Genomic DNA, 21,445 nt, shown 5'->3' with positions numbered 1-21,445 from the left:
CAATGCTTTATGAGGAATCCCGAAACATATTCCAGTCTGTGCTAGCAAAACAGTCCTGTAGCTTAGCATCTGCTTCATCTGACCACTTTTTATTGATCGAGTCACTGGTGCTTCCTACTTAAATGTTTGCTTGTAAGCAGGAATTAAGAGGATATACTCATTAGTGATGCACCGATATTACATCTTTGGCTGATACTGATATCCAATATTTTCTTTTCCCCAAAAAACGATACAGATAACCAATACTTAAAATTTTAGCGGCCTTTTAAGCATTCTAGTAAACGCAGCAGTCTAAGGGACTACATCTCAGTGCAAGAGGTGTCACTACAGTCCCTGGTTCGAATCCAGGCTGTATCATAGCCGGTCGTGATTGGGAGTCCCATAGGGCAGCGCACAATTGGCCCAGCATTGTCCGGGTTTGGCCGGGGTAGGCCGTAAATAAGAATTTCTTCTTAACTGACTTACACACACACACCACACCAGGTTACACACACACACCACACCACACTGACCAAAAAGTAATTTTGCTGGCATTTACGTATGTCCCCATTACCAGTAAAACATATTCAAAACCTATTTCTTTCACCTACTTGCTGTGCTGTTTCATTGTTCATTTGTTCAGTCGTTTCATTCTCAACCAGGATTTCTATGGAACGCTGTTTGAAAGAACACTATTTGATGTGTCAAATAAGTTTGTTGACCAATCAGGACCTGAATATGATTGCATGTCACATAATAATTGAACACGTTCATACATTTTTTGCACTTCCGGCGCCGACAGAGATGGCCGCCTTGCTTCGCGTTCCGAGGAAACTATGCAGTTTTTTTTTTTTTTTACGTGTTATTTCTTACATTAGTACCCCAGGTCATCTTAGGTTTCATTACATACAGTCGAGAAGAACTACTGAATATAAGAGCAGCGTCAACTCACCATCAGTACGACCAAGAATATGACTTTCGAGAAGCGGATCCTGTGTTCTGCCTTTCACCCAGGACAACGGAATGGATCCCAGCCGGCGATCCCAAAAAACGACTTCGGAAAAGAGGGAAACGAAGCGGTCTTCTGGTCAGACTCCAGAGACGGGCACATCGTGCACCACTCCCTAGTATACTTCTCGCCAATGTCCAGTCTCTTGACAACAAGGTTGATGAAATCCGAGCAAGGGTAGCATTCCAGAGGGACATCAGAGACTGTAACGTTCTTTGCTTCATGGAAACATGGCTCACTGGAGAGACGCTATTGGAGTCGGTGCAGCCAGCTGGTTTCTCCACGCATCGCGCCGACAGAAACAAACATCTTTCTGGTAAGAAGAGGGGCGGGAGCGTATGCTTCATGGTTAACGGGACGTGGTGTGGCCACAACAACATACAGGAACTCAAGTCCTTCTGTTCACCTGATTCAGAATTCCTCACAATCAAATGTCGACCGCATTATCTACCAAGGGAATTCTCTTCGATTATAATCACAGCCGTATATATTCCCCCCCAAGCAGACACATCGATGGCTCTGAACAAACTTTATTTGACTCTTTGCAAACTGGAATCCATACATCCTGAGGCTGCATTCATTGTAGCTGGGGATTTTAACAAGGCTAATCTGAAAACAAGACTCCCTAAATTGTATCAGCATATCGATTGCGCAACCAGGGCTGGCAAAATGTGAGGTCTGCACAACGCATCACCGGGGGCAAACTACCTGCCCTCCAGGACACCTACACCACCCGATGTTACAGGAAGACCATAAAGATCATCAAGGACAACAACCACCCGAGCCACTGCCTGTTCACCCCGCTATCATCCAGAAGGCGAGTTCAGTACAGGTGCATCAAAGCTGGGACCGAGAGACTGAAAAACAGCTTCTATCTCAAGGACATCAGACTGTTAAACAGCCACCACTAACATTGAGTGGCTGCTGCCAACACACTGACTCAACTCCAGCCACTTTAATAATGGGAATTGATGGGAAATTATGTAAAATATATCACTAGCCACTTTAAACAATGCTACCTAATATAATGTTTACATACCCTACATTATTAATCTCATATGTATACGTATATACTGTACTCTATATCATCTACTGCATCTTTATGTAATACATGTATCACTAGCCACTTTAACTATGCCACTTTGTTTACATACTCATCTCATATGTATATTCTGTACTCGATACCATCTACTGTATCTTGCCTATGCCGCTCTGTACCATCACTCATTCATATATCTTTATGTACATATTCTTTATCCCCCTACACTTGTGTGTATAAGACAGTAGTTTTGGAATTGTTAGTTAGATTAGTTGATGGTTATTACTGCATTGTCGGAACTAGAAGCACAAGCATTTCGCTACACTCGCATTAACATCTGCTAACCATGTGTATGTGACAAATAAAATTTGATTTGATTTGAAATCATTGCTAAGAATAATGAAAATCACAGCAGTTTCTACTGGTCATTATTTTCTGGCTGGTTGTATTGGTGCTAGCTAGGTACCAAGCTAAAGCTAGCTAGCTACCCCAGAAGTTGCGGTCAAACAAATGATGCTTTATTACCAACGCGGGTATTGTAAACACATCGTTCGTGGCCGGTGTTTGCTTACTGTTTTTGTACAGCTTTGACAGTGCTGCTGTATTTTCTTTGACACGCAAAGACGCAAACTGTAACGGCTTTCTTCCTGGGAAGGAGAGGCGGACCAAAACGCAGTGTGGTTAGAGTTCATGTTAATTTAATAAGGTAACTCAAACATGAACAGGATACAAAACAATAAACATGAAAACCGAAACAGTCCTAACTGGTGCATAAAACACAAAGACAGGAAACAACCACCCACAAAACCCAACACAAAACAGGCTACCTAAATATGGTTCCCAATCAGAGACAATGACTAACACCTGCCTCTGATCGAGAACCATATCAGGCCAAACATAGAAATAGACAAACCAGACACACAACATAGAATGCCCACCCAGTTCACGTCTTGACCAACACTAAAACAAGGAAAACACACAAGAACTATGGTCAGAACGTGACACAAACAGCATTCCATAGTATGTATGTCGTGAAGCTAATAGCAGTGACGCTATTACGGTGTAACTTCCAGTAGGGCAACATCTGAAAAATAGTGCACTTGATAGTGTGTACCGGTGCTCAACCAGTCACCCACGACAGAGAACGGTTGATTGTCAAGAACAATGAATTCCATTATCTTGGCTTTAATGGGTTTCGCCTTTGAGTTGCCTCTTCGAAATGTTGTTATTTTTTCAAATGACTGCTCGTCTTATTGACTGCTCGATCCACACACACTAGTTTAGGAATACTGTGTTGCACATACAGCGCAACATTTCACATGGCGTCATTACGTCATGTACTTATGTTATATAGGTATGCACGTCAGCTTTGACATCAGTTTTGCACACCGGCATTAAACTAGACATCGGCCGATACCGATAATGGCATTTTTTGCTAATATCGGACAATTCCGATATGTTCATCAGATATATCATGCATCCCTAATAATTATGGTCAGATTTGTCAAATGGAGGGCGAGGGAGAGCTTTGTATGCGTCTCTGTGTGTGGACTGAAAGTGGTCCAGTTTTTTCCCCCTCTGGTTGCACATTTAACATGCTGATAGAATTTTGGTAAGGTTCCCTGCATTGTAGTCCCCGGCCACTAGGAGCGCCGCCTCTGGGTGAGCGTTTTCCTGTTTGCTTATGGTGGAATTGAGTGCGTTCTTAGTGCCAGCATCAGTCTGTGGTGGTATGTAGATAGCTATGAAAAATACAGATAAAAACTCTATAGGTAGATACTGTGGTCTACAGCTTATCATGATATACTCTACCTCAGGCGAGCAAAACCTTGAGATTTCCTTAGATATCGTGCACTAGCTGTTATTTACAAAAATACATAGTCCACCGCCCCTTGTCTTACCAGAGGCTGCTGTTCTATCCTGCTGATACAGCGTTTAACCAGCCAGCTGAATGTTGATAATGTTGTCGTTCAGCCACGACTAAGATATTACAAGTTTTGAATGTCTCGTTGGTAGATTCATTTTCCACATAGGTCATTGATTTTATTGTCCAAAGTTTGCTCGTTTGCTGACAGAATGGAAGGCAGTGTAACGTCGTTCTTCGTTTGTTGAAAGAGAGTTGGACCGAAATGCAGCGTGGTGGTTACTCATGTCTTTAATGAATGAATCGCGGTACATGAAATAACTGATACAAATACAAAACAACAAAACGGAACGTGAAACCTAATTACAGCCTATCTGGTGAAACTACACAGAGACAGGAACAATCACCCACGAAATACAAAGTGAAACCCAGGCTACCTAAATACGGTTCCCCATCAGAGACAACAAGAATCACCTGACTCTGATTGAGAACCGCCTCAGGCAGCCAAGCCTATACTAGACACACCCCTAATCAACCACAATCCCAATGCTTACAAAAACCCCAATACGACAATACAATAACCCCATGTCACACCCTGGCCTGAACAAATAATTAAAGAAAACAAAAAATACAAAGACCAAGGCGTGACAGGCAGTTGGGGTTTATTCGATGGCAGCCCGCCCTCTGGCCCCGTTTTCTCCACCTTCTCTTCACGCAAATGACCGGGATCTGGGCCTGTTCCCGGGAAAGCAGTATATCATTCAGTATATCAAAACAGAATTTATAGGTCTAGCAGGGCAAAAATTTGACGAACTGACTTGTTGGAAAGGCGGCATCCTATGAGGGTGCCACGCTGAAGGTCACTGAGCTCTTCAGTAAGGCCATTCTACTGCCAATGTCTGTCTATGGAGATGTGCTCGATTTTATTCACCTGTCAGCAATGGGTCTGGCTGAAATAGCTGAATGCACTCATTTGAAGGCGTGTCCACATACCATTCTACTACCAATGTCTGTAATGGAGATTGCATGGCTGTGTGCTCGTTTTTATTCGCCTGTCAGGAACGGGTGTTGCTAAAATAGCTGAATGCACTCATTTTAAGGTGTGTCTCCATACCATTAATACTGCCAATGTCTGTCTATGGAGATTGCATGGCTGTGTGCTCGATTTTATTCACTTTTCAGCAACCGGTGTGGCTGAAATAGCTGAATCCACCAATTTGAAGGCATATACACATACTGTTGGAGATACACTATATCTTTCTGCTGACCTAGTAGAAATGGCTTTTGTGGGCTTAGTCGGCAGTGCAGTAATAAAGAAATGTTTTCTGTCAGCTCAAAAGGATTTGGGTATCTCTTCTTCCACGGGATCTGATCCTCATTGACAGAAGGTAGAAAAGGTACACAGAGGGTCAGCCTTGTGTGTCACACACCTGGGTCATAGCCTAGTCATTAGGAGCAAAACGGAGCAAAACTGACTTGAGTCCGGGGTGGGACTACTTGAACTTGTTCAGTAGGAAACACTAATTTCGTTTTCCATTGCAAAGTGTTGTGCTACGCTGTGCCCTATTGAATAAGACTGAATGGAGCAGGAACAAAGCGCTGTAGCGATGGTTGGTGTCCTAGAAAGCCCCACTGTGTACTACTACACTTGCTTCCTCTATTATCAAGTGCTAAACTTTCAATGGCATGTTTTGATTTGTCATGTCCCTTTGAGGCAACTAAGGTCCCCATGAGATGCCTAGTTTGTTTTATCAGTACAAGATCCAATTCACACAGAGCACATAACATCTGATTCCGTACAGCAGTATGTTATAATACTAATTTCAGTAAAAGGTAACTGGAAAATATTTGTACCATTTGCTAACTTGCTCAACACCTCTGACGCTGTCCAAATCCCGGGAATTGGGTCGAAGATTAGTGTGGAAAGACGGAAAGTCCTGTGCTTAGGCTACTGGGTCAGTTTTGGACACATAAGGGAGAATTTAGGCTACAGTGCCATGATCGGATGACTGTACTTGTATAAAGAAAGAACTAGACCACCTGCTGAAACAAACCTAGAGCTCTTAAGGGCTGAATATCAGCTATTGTCTTTGAATGAAAGGTAAATGTCAGCATGTGCTTATCTCTCTGATTATCGTATTTTACTAATGATACAAATTATCCTTAGCATGGTGGGGAAATAGACGTTGGTACATTGTTGTAGGAAACGTTGTTTTCTGTTGTTGCTAGGGATCTATTTCATGAGAAACATCACAGCTATTTCAGAGTGTTTCCTCCACAAGTTAACAAGACGTCGTGCCAGCCAGTTCTCTTGTTTGATACTGAATCACCATGGAGATTTGGGCCAACAAATAAGCCCCCATGTTCTGTGGGCTTGTTCCCTGTCACATTGTCAACAGCACAAACAGGTACATTTAGACAAGGACGTATTTGTGGTCATCCATCTCACCAAAGTGTTATTCACAAACAACTTCACAATCAGCCTTGCATTTATAGCTCGCAATGAACTGCTGTTTCAACAGTTTGAAATGGAAATGATCTGAATGGGTGGTACCTTGATTTCACCACCGTTTATATTTCCCTCAGACCAATCCGCTATCCCTATAATCAATTCTCCAACGGGGGGCTTTCATAAGAGGAGCTCGACTGCCCTATTTTCTCTCTCTCTCTCTCTCGGCCGATTGACTCTCAGCACATTCAGAGGTCCGATGACATTATCCAGGGCTTAGTTACATGGCCTAAATCGTAAAGGCCGTTCGTTCGCCTGCCCTGCTCTTCTCTCCCCTCCTGCCGTCACCTTTGAAACCAATGACGATGGCAAGGTGAACCTCACCTTTAAAAATAATGATGAGGGCAGGATGAACCTCACCTTTGAAACCAATGACGAGGGCCTCCCGAGTGGTGCAGTGGTCTAAGGCACTGCATCGCAGTGCTAGCTGTGCCACTAGATTCTGGATACAAGTCCAGGCTCTGTCGCAGCTGGCCACTCCTGGGAGACCCATGAACCGGCACACAATTGGCCTAGCGTTGTCCGGGTTAGGAGAGGGTTTGGCCGGCATGGATGTCTTTGTCCCATCGCGCACAAGCGACTACTATGGCGGGCCGGGCACATTGCATGCTGACACGGTCGCCAGGTATACGGTGTTTCCTCCGACACATTGGTGCGGCTGGCTTCTGGGTTAAGTGGATATTGTGTCAAGAAGCAGTACGGCTTGGTTGGCTCTCGATCGGGAGCCGGGAGTTGCAGCGATGAGACAAGACTGTAACTACCAATTGGTTGCCACAAAATTGGGGAGAAAAGGGGTAAAAACATTTTTTTTTACAATTATTGAAATACATTTATTTTTATTTTTTACTATGACGAGGGCAGCGCGAACCTCTCCATTAAAACCATAGACGAGGGCAAGGCACACCTTCCCATTAAAACCAATAACGAGGGCAAGGTGAACCTCTCCTTTAAAACCAATGACGAGGGCAGGGTGACTCTCCCCTTTAAAACCAATGACGAGGGTAGGGTAAACCTCTCCTTTAAAACCAATGGTGAGGGCAGGGCGAACCTCTCCTTTTAAAACCAATGACGAGGGCAGGGTGAACCTCTCCTTTTAAAACCAATGGTGAGGGCAGGGTGAACCTCTCCTTTTAAAACCAATGGTGAGGGCAGGGCGAACCTCTCCTTTTAAAACCAATGGTGAGGGCAGGGTGAACCTCTCTTTTTAAAACCAATGACGAGGGCAGGGTGACTCTCCCCTTTAAAACCAATGACGAGGGTAGGGTAAACCTCTCCTTTAAAACCAATGGTGAGGGCAGGGCGAACCTCTCCTTTTAAAACCAATGACGAGGGCAGGGTGAACCTCCCCTTTAAAACCAATGACGAGGGTAGGGTAAACCTCTCCTTTAAAACCAATGGTGAGGGCAGGGCGAACCTCTCCTTTAAAACCAATGACGAGGGCAGGGTGAACCTCTCCTTTAAAACCAATGACGAGGGCAGGGTGAACCTCTCTTAAAACCAATGACAAGGGCAGGGCGAACCTCTCCATTAAACCCGAGACGAGGGCAAGGCACACCCTCACCATTAAAACCAATAACGAGGGCAAGGTGAACCTCTCCTTTAAAACCAATGACGAGGGCAAGGTGAACCTCTCCTTTTAAAACCAATGACGAGGGCAGGGTGAACCTCTCCTTTTAAAACCAATGACGAGGGCAAGGTGAACCTCTCCTTTAAAACCAATGACGAGGGCAAGGTGAACCTCTCCTTTAAAACCAATGACGAGGGCAAGGTGAACCTCTCCTTTAAAACCAATGACGAGGGCAAGGTGAACCTCTCCTTTAAAACCAATGACGAGGGCAAGGTGAAACTCTCCTTTTAAAACCAATGACGAGGGCAGGGTGAACCTCTCCTTTTAAAACCAATGACGAGGGCAAGGTGAACCTCTCCTTTAAAACCAATGACGAGGGCTAGGTGAACCTCTCCTTTAAAACCAATGACGAGGGCAAGGTGAACCTCTCCTTTAAAACCAATGACGAGGGCAAGGTGAACCTCTCCTTTAAAACCAATGACGAGGGCAAGGTGAACCTCTCCTTTAAAACCAATGACGAGGGCAAGGTGAACCTCTCCTTTTAAAACCAATGACGAGGGCAGGGTGAACCTCTCCTTTTAAAACCAATGACGAGGGAAAGGTGAACCTCTCCTTTAAAACCAATGACGAGGGCTAGGTGAACCTCTCCTTTAAAACCAATGACGAGGGCAAGGTGAACCTCTCCTTTAAAACCAATGACGAGGGCAGGAGAAGAAAAAAAACATGTCAAAGGCAAAGTCACCCTTTTCATTTGAAGCCCTCTCTCTCTGTGGCTCGGTGCGAAGCCCTCTCTCTCTGTGGCTCGGTGCACAAACGCTACATTTTTCATCCCCCCCCTTTTCCTTTATGATGAAGAAAGAGAGAGACACACACAGGGCAGGCAGGCAGGCAGGCTTTCTCTCCCCCGCTTATGTAACGTTTCTCTGAATTATTACATAAGTCTAGGAAGCTCTAAGTAGGCTAGGCCTCGGTGACCTAGATATGCACGAACAGGCTGAGCTACAGAGAGGAGAGGAGAAGAGAAGAGTAGAATGGAAGAGATGGGAGCCTGACACCTTGTTGCATCTGTGATGAGCATAGAGGGGCCTCTCTTCTCCTAACATGATCTTTTTGCTTTGTTTCCCCCTTACCAATGAACGCCAGAGATCGTTGTTTCCCCCTTACCAATGAACGCCAGAGATCGTTGTTTCCCCCTTACCAATGAACGCCAGAGATCGTTGTTTCCCCCTTACCAATGAACGCCAGAGATCGTTGTTTCCCCTTACCAATGAACACCTGTCACATTGTATAAATGATTGGAGACAGGCGCAGGAATACGTAGTAAGAGGTTTTTAATACTCTACCCAAAAATACAACATGCCATGAAAAGGTACAGGGACAAAACCCAAAACAGACACGTATACAAAAACAATACAGGGATTTAACCCAAACAAAAGAGCGAGGATAAATCTCTTATTACAGGTCTCGTCCCGTGTAGTATTGTGCAATTGTTACTACAGGTCTCGTCCGGTGCATTGTTTACTGGTCTCGTCCGGTGCATTGTTTACGGGTCTCGTCAGGTGCATTGTTTACAGGTCTCGTCATTATTTACGGGTCTTGTCCGGTGCATTGTTTACAGGTCTCGTCATTGTTTACGGGTCTCGTCCGGTGCATTGTTTACGGGTCTCGTCTGGTGCATTGTTTACGGGTCTCGTCTGGTGCATTGTTTACAGGTCTCGTCTGGTGCATTGTTTACAGGTCTCGTCATTGTTTACGGGTCTCGTCCGGTGCATTGTTTACGGGTCTCGTCTGGTGCATTGTTTACGGGTCTCGTCCGGTGCATTGTTTACAGGTCTCGTCATTGTTTTACGGGTCTTGTCCGGTGCATTGTTTACAGGTCTATTCATTGTTTTACGGGTCTCGTCCGGTGCATTGTTTACAGGTCTATTCATTGTTTTACGGGTCTCGTCCTGTGTATTGTTTACAGGTCTCGTCATTGTTTACGGGTCTCGTCCGGTGCATTGTTTACGGGTCTCGTCTGGTGCATTGTTTACGGGTCTCGTCCGGTGCATTGTTTACGGGTCTCGTCTGGTGCATTGTTTACGGGTCTCGTCCGGTGCATTGTTTACGGGTCTCGTCCGGTGCATTGTTTACGGGTCTCGTCCGGTGCATTGTTTACGGGTCTCATCCGGTGCATTGTTTACGGGTCTCGTCCGGTGCATTGTTTACGGGTCTCGTCCGGTGCATTGTTTACGGGTCTCGTCTGGTGCATTGTTTACGGGTCTCGTCTGGTGCATTGTTTACGGGTCTCGTCCGGTGCATTGTTTACGGGTCTCGTCCGGTGCATTGTTTACGGGTCTCGTCCTGTCTATTGTTTACGGGTCTCGTCTGGTGCATTGTTTACGGGTCTCGTCTGGTGCATTGTTTACGGGTCTCGTCCGGTGCATTGTTTACGGGTCTCGTCCGGTGCATTGTTTACGGGTCTCGTCCGGTGCATTGTTTACGGGTCTCGTCCTGTCTATTGTTTACGGGTCTCGTCCGGTGCATTTCTTACGGGTCTCGTCCGGTGCATTGCTTACGGGTCTCGTCTGGTGCATTATTCTTTGTTTCCTCTTACCAATGAACACCAGAGATCTTTGTTGCCTCTTACCAATGAACACCAGAGATCTTTGTTTCCTCTTACCAATGAACACCAGAGAACTTTGTTTCCTCTTACCAATGAATCAAAATCAAATCAAATGTATTTATATAGCCCTTCTTACATCAGCTGATATATCAAAGTGCTGTACAGAAACCCAGCCTAAAACCCCAAAAAGCAAGCAATGCAGGTGTAGAAGCACGATGGCTAGGGAAAACTCCCTAGAAAGGCCAGAACCTTGGAAGAAACCTAGAGAGGAACCAGGCTATGAGGGGTGGCCAGTCCTCTTCTGGCTGTGCCGGGTGGAGATTATAACAAAACATGGCCAAGATGTTCAAATGTTCATAAATGACCGGCATGGTCAAATAATAATAATCACAGTAGTTGTCAAGGGCGCAACAAGTCAGCACCTCAGGAGTAAATGTCAGTTGGCTTTTCATAGCCGATCATTTAGAGTATCTCTACCGCTCCTGCTGTCTCTAGACAGTTGAAAACAGCAGGTCTTGGACAGGTAGCACGTCCGGTGAACAGGTCAGGGTTCCATAGCCGCAGGCAGAACAGTTGAAACTGGAGCAGCAGCACGGCCAGGTGGACTGGGAACAGCAAGGAGGCATCATGCCAGGTAGTCTTGAGGCATGGTCCTAGGGCTCAGGTCCTCCGAGAGAGAATTAGAAAGAGCATACTTCAATTCACACAGGAGAACAGGATAAGACAGGAGAAATACTCCAGATATAACAGACTGACCCTAGCCCCCCGACATATAAACTACTGCAGCATAAATACTGGAGGCTGAGACAGGAGGGGTCAGGAGACACTGTGGCCCCATCCGATGAACACCAGAGACTTTTGTTTCCCCTTACGTGTTTTATCACATCATCTGCATCTGTCATTTTAATTGGCCTATAGATTTGAGTAGGTTAGGCAGATCCAAGGTAGGACTTGAATTTAAAGGGAAGTGAAGAATCAGATTGACTAAGCCTTTGCGCAAGTAAATATGGGGTAAATAGGAATAATACATTGAAGAGACATTAAATTCCCAAATATAATTTTGTCAGATGTTTTCAGACCTCAAAGTATTTAGATGTCAAGGTGAGTCCACGTCTCGGATCCAGTTAAATCAACAATGGAGAAGATTGGCACTATAACATTTCCAGATTTGTGGTGCTATTATTTTCCATTAATTTGGGGTGAAGGCATAAAGAGTGGGATATGGACTCATATTGACATTAGACTGCTGGAGTGGGATATGGACTCATATTGACATTAGACTACTGGAGTGGGATATGGACTCATATTGACATTAGACTGCTGGAGTGGGATATGGACTCATATTGACCTTAGACTGCTGGGGTGGAATATGGACTCATATTGACACTAGACTACTGGAGTGGGATATGGACTCGTATTGACCTTAGACTACTGGAGTGGGATATGGACTCATATTGACACTAGACTACTGGAGTGGGATATGGACTCATATTGACCTTAGACTGCTGGGGTGGAATATGGACTCATATTGACCATAGACTGCTGGAGTGGGATATGGACTCATATTGACACTAGACTACTGGAGTGGGATATGGACTCATATTGACCTTAGACTACTGGAGTGGGATATGGACTCATATTGACAATAGACTACTGGAGTGGGATATGGACTCATATTGACACTAGACTACTGGAGTGGGATATGGACTCATATTGACACTAGACTACTGGAGTGGGATATGGACTCATATTGACACTAGACTACTGGAGTGGGATATGGACTCCTATTGACCTTAGACTACTGGAGTGGGATATGGACTCATATTGACACTAGACTACTGGAGTGGGATATGGACTCATATTGACACTAGACTACTGGAGTGGGATATGGACTCATATTGACATTAGACCAATTGAGTGCAGTGGTGTAATTAAATAATATATATATTTCACCTTTTAACCAGGTAGGCTCGTTGAGAACAAGTTCTCATTTGCAACTACGACCTGGCCAAGATAAAGCATAGCAGTTCGACACATACAACAACACAGAGTTACACATGGAATAAACAAAACATACAGTCAATAATACAGTAGAAAAAAATAAAATAAGGGAGTAAAGGCAATAAATAGGCCATGGTGGCGAAGTAATTACAATATAGAAATTAAACACTGGAATGGTAGATGTGCAGAAGATGAATGTGCAAGTAGAGATACTGGGGTGCAAAGGAGCAAGATAAATAAATAAATACAGTATGGGGATGAGGTAGGTAGATAGATTGGCTATGTACTGGTGCAGTGATCTGTGAGCTGCTCTGACAGCTGGTGCTTAAAGCTAGTGAGGGAGATATGAGTCTCCAGCTTCAGTGATTATTGCAGTTCATTCCAGTCATTGTCAGCAGAGAACTGGAAGGAAAGGCGGCCAAAGGATGAATTGGCTTTGGGGGTGACCAGTGAGATATACCTGCTGGGGCGCGTGCTACGAGTGGGTGCTGCTATGGTGACCAGTGAGCTGAGATAAGGCGAGGCTTTAGCTAACAGAGACTTGTAGATGACCTGGAGCCAGTGGGTTTGGCGACGAGAGTGAAGCGAGGGCCAGCCAACGAGAGCGTACAGGTCGCAGTGGTGGGTAGTATATGGGGCTTTGGTGACAAAACGGATGGCACTGTGATAGACTGCATCCAATTTGTTGAGTAGAGTGTTGGAGGCTATTTTATAAATTACATCACCGAAGTCGAGGATCGGTAGGATGGTCAATTTTACGAGGGTATGTTTGGGAGCATGAGTGAAGGATGCTTTCTTTGCGAAATAGGAGGCTGATTCTAGATTTAATTTTGGATTGAGATGCTTAATGTGAGTCTGGAAGGAGAGTTTACAGTCTAACCAGACACCTAGGTATTTGTAGTTATCCACATATTCTAAGTCAGAGCCGTCCAGAGTAGTGATGTTGGACGGGCGGGCAGGTGCGGGTAGTGATCGGTTGAAGAGCATGCATTTAGTTTTACTAGCATTTAAGAGCAGTTGGAGGCCACAGAAGGAGAGTTGTATGGCATTGAAGCTCGTCTGGAGGTTAGTTAACACAGTGTCCAACAAAGGGCCAGAGGTATACAGAATGGTGTCGTCTGCGTAGAGGTGGTTCAGAGAATCACCAGCAGCAAGAGCGACATCATTGATGTATACAGAGAAGAGAGTCGGCCCGAGAATTGAGCCCTGTAAATACTTAAGTAAAAATATTTTGAAGTACTACTTAAGTTGGGGGTATCTGTATTTTACTATTTATATTTCTGACTACTTTTACTTTTATTCCACTACATTCCTAAATAAAATAATGTACTTCTTATTTCATACTTGTTCCATTACACCCAAAAGTACTTAGTAAGACAGGAAAATGGTCCAATTCACACACTTATATAGAGAACATCCCTGGTCAACACTGCTGCCTCTGATCTGGAGGACTCATTAACCATGAGTGTTGGAGTGTGCCCCTGTCTATCCGTAAATAAATAAAAAAAATAGAAAATTGTGCCACCTGACTTGCTTCATATGAGGAATTTTTTTATTATTTATACTTGTTATTTTGATACTTAAGTATATTTTTGCAATTACATTTACTTTTGATACTTAAGTATATTTAAAGTAAATACTTTTAGACTTTTACTCAGGTAGTATTTTATTGGGTGACACTTTTATTTGAGTCATTTTCTATGAAGTTATCTTTTAATCAAGGATGACAATAGGGGACTTTTTAAACCCTTGATGGGGTGGGATATAGACTCATATTGACATTAAACTACTTTGGAGATTTGAACATTTCTGAGAAACTGAAATTCTGGTGTATAATGTCCCTTTCGGACAGTTGTAAACAAACCATTTAGTGGATTAGCTTAGCTTTGTTTTTCTCTGTTTTATCCCCTTCTGTAAATAAGCAGTGCAATTGCTTAGGATATTATTAAATCAGTCAAACACAATGTCTGATTGTGCTGCATGAATGCACAATATGATTAATTTCCCCACAAAACAAAGATTTGAAGTGTGAAACAGAAACAAACTAAGCTGAACTTCATGATTATTTTACAGGAAGTAATGGTTTTTATGACATATTCTAGCAAAGCATTTACCTGTTCTGATTGAATCAGTCCTTCAAGGGGCAATCTGGGATTGGTACATCCATTTTGTGTTTTTAATTAATCATATACACTGAGTATACGAAACATTAGGAACACCTGTTTGTTCCATTACATCTGACCAGGTGAATCCAGGTGAATCCAGGTGAAAGCTATGATCCCTTACTGATGTCACTTGTTAAATCCAACTCAATATTAGGAAGGTGTTTCTGATGATTGGTATACTCATTGAGTAATAGTATGATCTTAGTTCTGCTGTCCTACTCCATCAGAACCAAAAATATAAGCTTGTTTTGCTCCATTGTTTGTAAACACTGTAATTGTAAACAACCACCAAATATCCTTAAAACATGGTTAAAACTATCATTTTAAACTCATTGATGGTCAGTCCTTGCATCCATAGCTCTGTCTATAAAATTTAGAGTGGTTCCATTTCTCAAGCCCTGTCCCTCAGCTGTTTACCAAGACAGTGGTGTTGGTTTTGTTGTTTGAACATACCTGTTGCCTCATACTTCAATTAAAACAGAATGATGAGCATATCAATCAGGCTGTTTTTACAAGGCTAGTTTATTGGGGCCTCATGTTGACAAACACTAAAATGTCCTGTATATTGTGTTCTCTAACCATAGCCACGTTTTGTGTCTCCCTTAGTGTAGTTCACGGCTATATCATTAAACGTGTTTGCCAAGAGGTGATCTACGATGACTCATGACTAAGCCACTTCCCCTATTGAGCTCACTCGATACCAGGGGTCCCCAATTACATTCCGCAGTGGGCAGATTTTTCCTCGACCAGATGGTCTGGGGGAGGGAGCATAGTAATAAATCATTTCTACACTGCAAAGAATCCCAAACAGATTTAGTATTTGACAAAAACAGCATAATTTCAAACCTTGATAATATTGGGATACGATCCCATACAGTGTGCATATCTATTTATGTGTGACAACACTTGAGCAGTATTCCGAAATAAAAATTACTTTGAGCTCATTTCCTGCTACTATTACAGTCTTTTATTTCCAAGAACGAAAAAACTTGAGAAGCCAAATACAATGACCCGTGGGCCACCTATTGGGGAGCCCTGCTCAAGACCTCTCTGTGTCAGCTGTACTAATACGGCTTGTTTTAACTAGAGTGGAAGGAGAGGCAACACTCCCACTACTGCTGTGCTCTGCTGTGCTCTACCAAGCATCAGGTGAATGCTCTTGATCCATTAGTGAGGCACCACAGTGGGATACTGTCCTGGCTGTCTTATCCATCCTCCATCACATGGATGTTGACATGTTGATTAAAGGACCAGTGTTGGCTGGCTAGTCAATTTTTCTCCATCCAAGAATAGAATGCAATATAACTTTCTTGTCCATCCAAGAATGGCATCACCATATAAGAATGATTACCTTAGTGCCCAAGAACACTTAAGTAACCTGCTAAATGACTACCGACCCGTAGCACTCACGTCTGTTGCCATGAATTGCTTTGAAAGGCTGGTCATGGCTCACATCAACACCATTATCCCAGGAAGCCTAGACCCACTCCAATTTGCATACCGCCCTAACAGATCCACAGATGATGGAATCTCTATTGCACTCCACACTGACCTTTCCCAGCTCAGACCCTGGGACTATACACCTCCCACTGCAACTGGATACTGGAATTCCTGACAGACCGCCCCCAGGTGGTAAGGGTAGGTAACAACACATCCAAACACGCTGATCCTCAACACAGGGGCCCCTCAGGGGTGCGTGCTCAGTCCCCTCCTGTACTCCCTGTTCACTCATGGCTGCAAGGCCAGGCACGACTCCAACACCATCATTAAGTTTGCAGTAGACACAACAGTGAAAACCGAAAATGACGAGACAGCCTATAGGGAGGAGGTCAGAGCGCTGGCCATGTGGTTCCAGGACAACAACCTCTTCCCTCAATGTGATCAAGACAAAGGAGATGATTGTGGACTACAGGAAAAAGAGGACCAAGCACGCCCCCGTTCTCATCGACGGGGCTGTAGTGGAGCAGGTTGAGAGCTTCAAGTTCCTTGGTGTCCACATCACCAACAAACTAACATGGTCCAAGCACACAGCTGTGAAGAGGGCACGACAAAACCTATTCCCCCTCAGGAGACTGAAAATATTTGGCATGGGACCTCAGATCCTCAAAAGGTTCTAAAGCTGCACCATCAAGAACATCCTGACTGGTTGCATCATTGCCTGGTATGGCAACTGCTCGACCTCCGACTGCAAAGCACTACAGAGGGTAGTGCGTGCGGCCCAGTATATCACTGCGGCCAAGCTTCTTACCATCCAGGATCTCTAGACCAGGCGGTGTCAGAAGAAGGCCCTAAAAATTGTCAAAGATTCCAGCCACCCTAGTCATAGACTGCTCACTCTGCTACCGCACGGCAAGTGGTACCGGAGCGCCAAGTCTAGGTCCAAGAGGCTTCTCAACAGCTTCTACCCCAAAGCCATAAGACTCCTGATCCGCTAATCAAATATCTACCCAGACTATTTGCCTTGCCCCCCCTCTTTTACACCGCTGCTACTCTCTGTTGTTATCATCTATGCATAGTCACTTTAATAACCCTACCTACATGTACATATTACCTCAACTAACCGGTGCCCCCGCACATATATACAGTAGTCTTAGTATTGTTATTTTACTGCTGCTCTTTAATTACTTGTTATTTTTATTTCTTATTCTTATTAATATTATTTTTTTAAACTGCATTGTTGGTTAAGGGCTCGTAAATAAGCATTTCGCTGTGAGGTTGTATTCACCTCTTGTATTCGGCGCATGTGACTAATACAATTTGATTTTTTGTCTGTCTGCCTGCCTGCCTGCACACATAGAGGGACACTCAGGTTCTTAGTTTTTAGAAGACCACTGAGGACCCTGATCTTTTCTCCTCCCGCTCGTAGCTCGGAGATGCCAGCATAACTTTACGCCCCATCTAATCCTTCTCTCACACCTCAGCTTCGAGCTTCCAGTTCTCTTGTGCCCTGCTGCTCCACTCTGGGCCCACTATGTCTGCATCACTTGCAGGACAAATACAGGTGTCATTGATATGAAAAATTGGTGCTGAGTAGGGTTGGCATCTGGCCCTGTGGCCTCTTTCAAAGCCTCTTACAGTGGCTTGCGAAAGTATTCACCCCACTTGGCATTTTTCCTATTTTGTTGCCTTACAACCTGGAATTAAAATAGATTGTTGGGGGGGTTGTATCATTTGATTTACACAACATTCCTACCACTTTGAAGATGCTAAATGTTTTTTTTTTATTGTGAAACAAACAAGAAATAAGACAAAAAAAACTTGAGCGTGCATGACTATTCTGCCCCCGCCCCCCTCCAAAGTCAATACATTGTAGAGCCAGCCACCTTTTGCAGCAATTACAGCTGCAAGTCTCTTGGGGTATGTCTCTATAAGCTTGGCACATCTAGCCACTGTGATTTCTGCCCGTTCTTCAAGGCAAAACTGCTCCAGCTCCTTCAAGTTGGATGGGTTCTGCTGGTATACAGCAATCTTTAAGTCATACCACAGATTCTCTTGGATTGAGGTCTGGGCTTTGACTAGTCCATTCCAATACATTTAAATGTCTCCCATTAAATTACTCGAGTGCTGCTTTTACAGTATGCAAAAGGATCATTGTCCTGCTGAAACCTCCATCTCAGTCTCAAATCTCTGGAAGACTCAAACAGGTTTCCCTCAAGAATTTCCCTGTATTTAGCGCCATCCATCATTCCTTTAATTCTGACCAGTTTCCCAGTCCCTGCCAATGAAAACATCCCCATAAAATGATGCTGCCACCATCGTGCTTCACTGTGTGGATGTGGTTCTTGGGGTGATGAGAGGTGTTGGGTTTGCTCCAGACATAGCATTTTCCTTGATGGCCAAAAAGCTACATTTTTGTCTCCTCTAACCAGAGTACCGTCTTCCATATATTTAGGGAGTCTCCCACATTTTGCTTGCTTATTTTAATCTTTAAGCCACTCTTCCTATGGACAGATATTCCAATCTCCGCTGTGGAGCTTTGCAGCTCCTTCAGGATTATCTTTGTTCTCTTTGTTGCCTCTCTGATTAATGCCCTCCTTGCCTGGTCTGTGAGTTTTGGTGGGTTGCCCTCTCTTGGCAGGTTTGTTGTGGTGCCATATTCTTTCCATTTTTTAATAATGGATGTAATGGTTCTCCATGGGATGTTCAAAGTTTCTGATCTTTTTTTATAACCCAACCCTGGTCTGTACTTCTCCACAACGTTGCCCCTGACCTGTTTGGAGAGCTCCTTGGTATTCATGGTGCCGCTTGCTTGGTGTTGCCCCTTGCTTAGTGGTGTTGCAGACTCTGGGGCCTTTCAGAAGTTGTGTATATATACTGAGATCATGTGACAGATCATGTGACTCTTGGATTCCACACAGGTGGACTTTATTTAACTAATTATGTGACTTTGGTAATTGGTTGCACCAGATCTCATTTAGGGGCTTCATAGCAAATGGGGTGAGTACATATGCACACACCACTTTTCAGGATTTTTTTTTTGTTGCATTTTTTGAAACAAGTAATTTATTTCACTTCACCAATTTGGACTATTTAGTGTATGTCCTTTATATGAAATCCAAATAAAAATCTATTTAAATTACAGTTTGTAATGCAACAAAATAGGAAAAACACCAAGGGGGATGAATACTTTTGAAGGCACTGTATGTTTCAAATGTCTTTTTGTTAATATAAAGGGATAGAGGGGTACCTATTCAGTTGCACAACTGAAGGCCGTCATTGAAAATAAGAATTTGTTCTTAACTAACTTGACTAGTTAAATAAAGGTAAAAAATAAATAAATAAATGCATTCAACCCAACCCATCTGAATCAGAAAGGTGCAGGGGGTTTGCCTTAATCAACATCCACACCATCAGCACCCGATTGTTGTTGGGGGTTAGCAGCCTCACTCAAGGGCAGAATGGCAGATTTTTTCCAACTTGCAAGCTCGGGAACTTAAACCAGCGACCTTTCGGTTATTGGGCCAATGCTCTGAACCGGTTAGTCTATCTTCATGTGTCATACTAGGGAAGTGATAGGTCTGTTACTTTCATTATGATACTTGTGCAACATCTATAAAAGTTGTACGACCAAATATTTATTCGGAAGAAATTAGAACAAATCTTGATAGATCGATTGATGCCATTTTTGTTTTATCTGACAGGTTGAAAGCAGCATACCCCTCCACCGGTGACCAGCCAATCATGGACATGGATTGTGACTTTATCATGCTTAACAATAAGAGTGACAGCTCAAAGGTCCAATCCCCAACCAAGGAGAAGAAGGTGTTGGTTACCAAACCAGCACGCGCCATTGCTGCTGCAGAACAAATCTATCTCAACCAGGTTGGCCTCAACTGCTGAACATGAGCCCAAGTCAGAGGAACTGGAGGCTATGTCTTACTTGCCCAAGTGTTGCCCAAGTGTGTTGCTGACCGCAAATTGCGACCCTGAATCAGAGGACCGAGTGCCTAAGTGTAATTTTAGCCAACGTGACAGAGCTTTTGTCCAAGTTTCCTCCATCCTTGCACCCTGACCCGGGCAGTTCTCTGTATGACCCCTGGCCTAGACCCACCACTGTCACCACCATAAAGGACTGTTCACTTACACCTGAACCACTGGTTGAATCGCTGGATGAACCACTGGATGAGGGTCAGCCATTCCTGGTGAATTTCTCCATAGAAATGGATAAGGACTTTCCCTATCCTGCTTCTCAATCTCCCAATGTTGATGCAAACATTGGTTCTCCATACTGTGAAAGTCATTGTGAAGATCACAAACCTCCTCAGAAGCAACAATCCCCTTCTTCACCCATTACTGTGCTGGCATGGGGTAGTGGCAGTGCCATTGGCAGCCCTAGTTGAGATGAGGTCTTTGAGGATGACGACAATGACATGAGGGATGATGATATGGACGACAAAGCAGACTTTGAGACGCCATGACATCCACTCAACTTAAAGCCCAACACTTTAAAACTAGCCTGGCACGAGAGCATTGACCTGTTTGGAGATGACAAGGCCTTCCTCCAGATGACCATCCCAGACATCCCTAAACCAGGGAACATCACTGTCCAGACAGCTAGCCCCAGAACGTGTTCAGAGAGGAATGAGTCAATAGTGTCAAGTGAAAGTTTTACAGAAACAAATATGTGGGACCAGGTAAAACCAGTAGCGCTGCAGGAGTCTGCTCAGGTGACTTGGCTGAAAATCTCTGGCTCGTTCACTCCCTCCTTTAGTTTCCAGAGGAAGAGCATGTTCACACCCCTGGCAGCCGATCCAGAAGGGAAGAGGACGAAGATCTCGGCTCTGACTTCACCTTTGACCTCCAAGTGTGGAGCTCTGTTCTCACCAATCCTAACATTGAGAATGAGGTGAGCTCCCCTGCCTGCTCCTTCCACCACCATGTCCCCTTCGCTCCCTGTCTTAAAGAGGGAATGCTAGGAGGCCTTACAGAAGGCCTGGACTCCCAAAGCTCAGGCAGGGGACCTAGGAAATGGTTCAATCCAAATGGGACACCGTTTGTGTCTTGACTCCATGTTGAACCCCCTTCATCCAGGTTCACTCCAACTAAATGTGTCCCCTAGTTTCCCGTTCACAAACAACTAAACCACAATCAGTTAAAACTGAGATGTACTGTATATATACTCCTATTACTTCTAAAATAAGTTGAAATTGGATCAACTTTGGTCACAACACCTTGTTTTCAGCATTGCAGAACCGATTTTATTAAAT

General features: G+C 44.1%; 1 long non-coding RNA gene across 13 annotated transcripts in view; it reads left to right on the top strand.

Moving 5' to 3' along the window:
- Positions 1-21,445, top strand: part of LOC118362255 (uncharacterized) — an 82,236-nt gene that overhangs the window by 54,233 nt on the left and 6,558 nt on the right. For all 13 annotated transcript variants that reach the window (XR_008086037.1, XR_008086034.1, XR_008086032.1 and 10 more), the window contains one exon: positions 19,880-21,084. This is a non-coding gene — a long non-coding RNA (uncharacterized LOC118362255). The remainder of the gene's footprint in view (positions 1-19,879; positions 21,085-21,445) is intronic.

This window comes from Oncorhynchus keta, chromosome 29 (genome assembly GCF_023373465.1).
Source record: "Oncorhynchus keta strain PuntledgeMale-10-30-2019 chromosome 29, Oket_V2, whole genome shotgun sequence".
Taxonomy (NCBI): domain Eukaryota; kingdom Metazoa; phylum Chordata; class Actinopteri; order Salmoniformes; family Salmonidae; genus Oncorhynchus; species Oncorhynchus keta.
This window is presented reverse-complemented; position numbering and strand designations above follow the sequence as displayed.